We start from the raw sequence: 6,954 nt of genomic DNA, 5'->3' as shown, positions 1-6,954 counted from the left end.
TTTTCTTTCTGAGAATTATTTTATTTAATTTTATTCATTGTCATTATTTTATTTATTTATTTATTTATTTATTTATTTATTTATTTTTCAGGTTGACCAGAGAGAGAGAGAAGGAAAGTGAAAAAGCAAGCTACCAGGTCCAGGATGCAAATCATGGTCAGCTATGTGGGAGTCTAGTTGCCTCAACCACCATGTCACCATGTTCTACACTCACAATTTTAAATGTGTGATTTAAGAGTCCAGCAGGTGGTGTCGAGATTAAGGCAACTGGATCCCTCATGGCTGACTCCACAGTTTGAGTCCTGGACCCAGTGGCTTGAAAGTCATGCCAGATGTGTGTGCATGCATACCTGAAATCCTGAGAGGAGTGTGGAGGAGATGGGATTGTGGTGTGGCCATCTCCTTTGAGGGGTGGTGATTTCTCACTTTTCTCTTTCTTTCTCTGGTGAGCACACATGCCCTATAACAAAAACTACCAAAAAAAAAAAAAAAGTGTGATTCCAGTATCTCAAATGTAAGGATGAAAAATTTTAACATCAGGGGCCAGAAACAGTCACACAGTGGTAAAACAAGATGCTTTGTGAAGGTGACCTACCTGGGAAGGTTCCAGGCTCACATCTGAAGCCCTCATGGTGCCCATGATCAAGGGGTGGATTGGGGGCTGGCTAAGGCTGGGGGTGGATCATGGCATCAAGACCCTGTTGGGAGGGGTAAGTAGGTGGTAGGATAATTAGGCACTAGACTCTCACATGGCTGACCGCAGTTTTGAGTCCCGGGCCTGGTGGCTTGCTTTCTCACTTTCCCTCTCTCTCTGTCTGTCTCTCTCTGGTGAGTGCATGTACCATATACCAAATTTTAAAATAATTAAATAATTCTTAGAAAAAAAAAAAGACCCTGTTGGAAGTGCTATATCTCACAGAAGAAATAAATTTTTTTTAAAAATGCAGTTGTCAATGTTTCCAAATTTTAATTGGTAATTGACATTCTTTATTGTTTTCCCCTGGTCCTAGAACAAGGCCCAAGAAGGTTAAAATGGTCAAGAAGGCCGTGGGAGCTGTGTGCCAGCTGCCTTTTCAGCTCACTGCACAGCCATCTCTCTCTTGCACACTCTTCTACCACATTGGGCTTCTTTTTTACTTGGGAAATATCAGACTTTATTTTCACTAACTGCTTCTTCTTTTTTTTTTTTTTTTTTTTTTGAGAGTTTTTTTGCTATAGGGCACGTGCGCTCGCCAGTAAGACAGAGAAAGACAGAGAGATAGAAAGAAGAAATCACCTCCCCCCCTCCCCCCGCCAGGGGAATGACCACGTTGCAGTCCATTCTCCATTCTCCTCTCAGGATCTTGGGCACACACACACAAGTGCCTAGCGTGAGTTTAAGCCACCGGGTCTGGGACTCGAACCACGGTTGACTACGTGGGAGTCCAGCGACATAGCCATTGTGCCAACTGCTGGTCCCACCCTAACTGCTTCTTTATAAGGACTATGAATAAATTGATAAATGATTTAAGAGCAAGGGCAGAAATGAAGTCACTCCTTTCCTTTGGGGTCTTAGTTTCCTTATCTGTAAAGTAAGAAGGTTGAACTAGATTGGGGTTAGACTCCAAGACTGAGAGTCCTGGATTCCCAAAGGACCTTCTATGAAATGGGGATCAGTAAGTTTAAAAAGCAAGCCTTTTCTCATTAAAAGGCTAGAAAAGGAACATAAGAATTCACTAAGCAGGCTCATTTGTCCTTAAAGTTACTTAATGACGTAGGTGCTGTTAAATATTTCATTTCCACTTTCAGATGAAGGAATTCACACAGGAAGATGACTTTACTAAACTAGAGCTGGAGTTTGGTACAGCTAAGTAAAACAAAAAATTTCTCTGTATTTTTTTTATTGCCAGAGGGCATGTGTGGCTAGGCCACAGGACCAGCCCTTCTTTAGTTTATAATGAAATTTTATCAACTTAACATTGCAACCAATGATGTAACTTTTCTTAGAGAATGTGCTGATAATCTAGTTAGAAAAAAGAGAAACACAAGTGTATTTTTGACAGATACCTTTCAAATTACAGGTCCATAGAAGAAAATAATCAATGATACCCTTCTCTATTAAGGTGGGAGCCAACAGAATAGTTTTCTGAAACTGGGATCTTCTGCTGAAAAAGCACAATTCTAAGAAAACCTGTTGACAAAACATATGCAGTGACACACAGCTACCACAAGATGGTACAGTTCTCAGTAAAAGAAATGAGATCGATCCAAGTCTGAGATCTCACTTTTGCCTTCTCCACTTAGAATATCCGTTTTCTTTTAGAAATTGTCTTGATTTTTTTCAATTTAATGAGAATTAGCTTACATAAATGTGGTTCTTCCTCTGGCCTGGAGTTTCTCCCTCTCTTCTCCCTCTTCACCCTCCCTCTCCTCGTTAACTCACCTCTCTTTAGTTACTACCTAAAATATAATTTCCTTAGAGAATGTCACCTCCCTAGACTAGGTTTGTCCTTAGAACATGTCTTAGCCAAACTTCATATAAGGGCGAAGATCACACTGATCTTATTTGCAGTTCAAACGTAGAGGCCAGTGCCTGAGTCATAGTAGGTACCCAGTGATTACCTGCCCAGTGAGTAAATTAACGGTAGGGGGCTGGCTCCCAAGCCTAGCAGTTAGAGGAAAGGGATCCCACATAGCCACTCATGGTTCGAATCACAGGCCCAGTGGTTTGAAAAACATGTGTATGTGTGCATGTGTGCCCCAAATCCAGACAAGAGGGAGAAATGGAGAAGGCTTTATGAGGTAAACACGCTCCCGTTGTGGGGGAGGGGGCTTTCTCCTGCTCTCTGGCAATTAAAAATAACAACAATGGGGCCAGCAGGTGACATGGCAGCTAAGGCAGCTAGATCCCATGTGGTGGACTGTGTGGTTTAAGTCCCAGACCTGGGGGCTTGAAAAACATGTAAGGCGTGTGTGTGCATGCCTGAACTCCCAAGAGGAAAATGGAGAAGGATTGTGTCATGGTCATCCCACTGAGGGTTGATTTTTTAATTTCTCCCTCTCTCTCTCTCTCTCTCTCTCTCTGTGTGTGTGTGTGTGTGTGTGTCTTGGGCCAGCAAACACATTGTATAGCAAACTAAATAATAGTAATTTACATAGCAGAGAAACAGATAACCTCTCAGGTTTCTTCCAGACTCAAAAGATTTTAGGGAAAAGTCTTCCCACCAAAAATAAAGAAAAGATCAACTCACACCTACTAAGTAGCTAGCAGTAGAGATGGGTATTTTATCTGGTCAAGATAAAATACTTACCTGCTAAATCCCTATTTTATTTGGTCTTTTACTCTGTATAATAGTGGGAGGAGATTAACAATGCTTTCTAACTACTTAATTCTTTCGTGTCACACTGGTATCCAAAATTAAGGTCATTTAGCCCTCGGCCCCCAGAGCAGTCATCTAGAGCAATGTGAGAACAGCTCAGACCCAGGGTGCAGTGGGGACTCCTACTGGCATCTGCCAGCTGGCAGCTGAATGACCTTTTTCAGGAACAGGGACTTACGGTGTGGCATTCTGCAGCATAAATGTGCTATAATTGCTCTGTGCTTTGAATCCATTCTGGTCTGCTGTGAGTGCAAAACGCTTGAACACAATCCATCAGGAAAGTTTTAACATGATCTCTGTTCTTTTATTTGCCAGCTAATTTCAATTGATCTCAAATTAAATTTAATCCAACACTGTGTGAAAGTGGGCTGATGATTTAGGCAGTATCAAGAACTGAACAGCAGGACTCTTGACATCAAGTCTGCAGTCCAGCAATCTTACTTCTGCACTACGACTGTAACTCACATATCTTATATTCCAGACAAATGATTCCTTGCAATTTATTTATTCCTTCCATGAGTGAAAAAGAGAGAGCAAGCACCTGCAGCAAGATCTTTGACGGGTTAGTACACTCCAGGGTTCAGCCCAGCCTTTGGCCACCCTGGATCAAGGATGGGTACTTACACACACACCCCTCACACACACAGTGTACTCCAGGAGGTCTCCACACTTGAACCAGGAACCTTCCACGTGAAATTGGCTCACAGTGCAGTGTTCTACCGCTGCGCCACCATCTGGTCCCCGACGAGTGGTTCCTAGTACTCGGCAGAGCCTCTACAATCTTGCTTTGTGTAGCAGGTGGAAATAAGGGAAATCATGAAATTATTGAGACGGGGATAGTCAATATATTCTCATTGATTTTATAATTCTAACTACAGAAAGAAAAGCTCAATAAAACTATCCTTCAGAGAAAATATGCATCAGATTAAAGGATGGGTAAATAACCAGTATATGGATTTAAAATCATATAGCAACTTAAAATCATTATCAGACTCTGATCCTTAGCATGCTGGACACAAAGGCCTCCTGTACACAAATCCTCTCACCAGTTCTGCCATGCCAAGTGCTCCACAGCAACCTACTCACTAATAGCCCCACTTCCTGAATGCTCACCCAGGTCCCGAATCAGCGAGTATTGGCCACACTGTCAGACTCACCTGTGTTCCCACATGCTGCTGCCTCTCAGGCATCTCAAGTGGGTGTTTATCTTCCAAAATGGACCAGATGCCGACTCAGACTGTGCATGACTACACGAGCCAGAGAGCTCATTAACTTTGAGTTCCTTCAGTTCAGCTCCCCAGAGGAGAGGCAGCAGATGGCCAGGGTGCTCCTCACTCCCTCGACCACATGACTATTTCTAGTCTTCAATGTGACAGGCTGGCTCAGAATTTCTAGGGGCTGCTGGAGCTGGCACCCTTAAGTGTAGCTAAGCTTTACTACCTGCTCATCAAATCTGCCCAGAAGGCAGCAAACAAAACCAATAAAGTGAGAAACACAGATGTATAAAGAGTGGTGCGTAGGAGAGAAGAGAACGGGGCTTGTTTTCATCCATTCATTCGGCAAATGCTTTTTGGAATACCTATTATACGCCTAGCTCTGTGTTCTATTTTGTGTACTTAGCAAGAATGGGCTGAGGGAAGCATTCACATAATGATTTCTCAGGTTAAGGGGAAAACAGAGCTATTGTACTGTAATCATGATCTGGCAAGTTATATCAAGGTCTGTTGTTTGTCTCAGAAACTAAGCCACGCTGGAGGAAGAGAAAAATGGGCTCCTACAGATGCTAGTGCTGGCTTTTATTCAGTGGTTCTTTCACACAACAGAGACTCTTTCCCCTCAGTGTTCTCACTTGAGTTATGATGAGATGTTTTATCATAACTCACAATTTCTGCCCTAAAGGAATGTTCAGAAACAAGGAGAGGTAGCCAGGCTGTGCTCTGGCTGAAATTCTTGCCTGGTCATCTCTGCGACACTTTGCTCTAACCCACAGGACAGACCTTCTGAGTGAGGCCTCGACCTACTACACAGTGAGCCATGCTTGGGTGTTGGGGGACAGGACTGTTCAGTCACTTGAACAAATCCCACCTTCAGCCAAGGGCTAGTGGCAGTCCATATCTAAATACGGCTTAGCATTATCTTGGATAGGAAATAATGGCCATTCGAAGTCCTTTATATGCTGTTTCTTGGTGTCCTCAACTTCCATCTTATTGTGACTAAAAATAGGCTCCTACCGCAGGGGAGGTAGCCCCTGGTCTTGTCACACGGAGAACATAGCCTCTAACTTTAAGGGTTTTCTAGTCTAGTGGTGCCACATGTTTGTGCACAGTACTTCGATTTGACCCTGCCAGGTAGTGCCTTAGATCCTAAAAGCATTCTCACATACATTTCTTTAACCCTGACGAAAGCCCTGTGGGGTATCCATGATTCTCATTCTATAGATGAAGAAACAGGTCCAATAAAATCTAATGCTTTGGGAACCAGCAGTTAGCGTAATGGCTATGTTGCTGGACTCCCACATAGTTGACCACGGTTCGCGTCTCGGACCCAGTGGCTTAAAACTCACGCCGGGTGCGTGTGCGTGCGTGCCCAAGATCCCGAGAGGAAAATGGAGAAGGGGTTGCAGCATGACCATCCCCCCTGGGGGGTGATTTCTCACTTTCTGTCTGTCTCTCTCTGTCTGGCGAGCGCATGCGCCCTATAGCAAAAACCTCTCCAAAAAAAGAAAAAAAAATCTAATGCTTTTCCCAGTTGCAGAGATGGTGAGTGTAAGGTTGATATCAAATAATGTCCATAAGGTTCTAAAATCCTTGCATGGGTTGGCAAGATTCTACGTCTCCCAAGATTTGCTTCTCCACCATCTCATGTGCACACCCTTTATCATCTCATGGATTTTACTGCCATTATCACATGGTGGTAAATGTTACATACAGAGTTGATAAAAAGAAAGAGATTGTAAGGGCAGGCCTAATCTAACTGCATGAGACCTTAGAAACAGAGTTTTAGCTGATGGTAGCAGCAGCAGGTCAGAGTTGAAGCATGAGGACCTGATGCACTGTTTTTACAAGGATGGAGGGGACCATGAGTTAAGTCCCTGGTCAATGACTAGCAAGGAAGTCCTATAACTGAGAGGAACTGAATCTTCCCAACAAGAATGAGCTTGGGAATGTGTTCTTCCCCAGAGCCTCCACATGAGAACTCAAACTTGTTGACTCCTTGATTCAGCCTTGTCAGACCCTGAGCAGAGAACCTGGTGATGCAGTGTTGGACATGGAAGCTACAGAACTGTGAGCTCTGTGTTCTTTCAAGTCATTTGTTTTGCAGCAGTAAATAACTAGTACAGCTTTCCCTGCTAAATCTTAGAACTTAGGACAAATCTTTCAACTTCTGTGGTCTTAATTTTTATTTGAAAGAGGGTAAGATGTGATCTTTAAAGTCCCTTCCAGCTTAGATCATTCTTAAGATGTGTAAATCAGTGCTTTTGTAAGGACTGAAGAAAGTACTAGGTCATTAGAAAAATCATGACCTACTTTTCTATGCAAAATTGCATCATGACTTTCCCTAGAGTTTTCCAGAAAGTACTCTAATCTTGAGAAAA

General features: G+C 43.0%; 1 long non-coding RNA gene across 1 annotated transcript; it reads right to left on the bottom strand.

Annotated features, from left to right (window-relative positions):
- Positions 1–636: 636 nt before the first annotated feature.
- LOC102491736 (uncharacterized) lies at positions 637–4,120 on the bottom strand. The gene is made up of 3 exons (XR_337344.2): positions 3,984–4,120; positions 2,047–2,170; positions 637–698 (listed from the first exon to the last, which is right to left on the bottom strand). It is a non-coding gene; the product is annotated as an uncharacterized LOC102491736 (long non-coding RNA).
- Between the last annotated feature and the right edge of the window lie 2,834 nt (positions 4,121–6,954).

Source organism: Tupaia chinensis, unplaced genomic scaffold (genome assembly GCF_000334495.1).
Source record: "Tupaia chinensis unplaced genomic scaffold, TupChi_1.0 Scaffold145441_1, whole genome shotgun sequence".
Lineage (NCBI taxonomy): Eukaryota > Metazoa > Chordata > Mammalia > Scandentia > Tupaiidae > Tupaia > Tupaia belangeri.
This window is presented reverse-complemented; position numbering and strand designations above follow the sequence as displayed.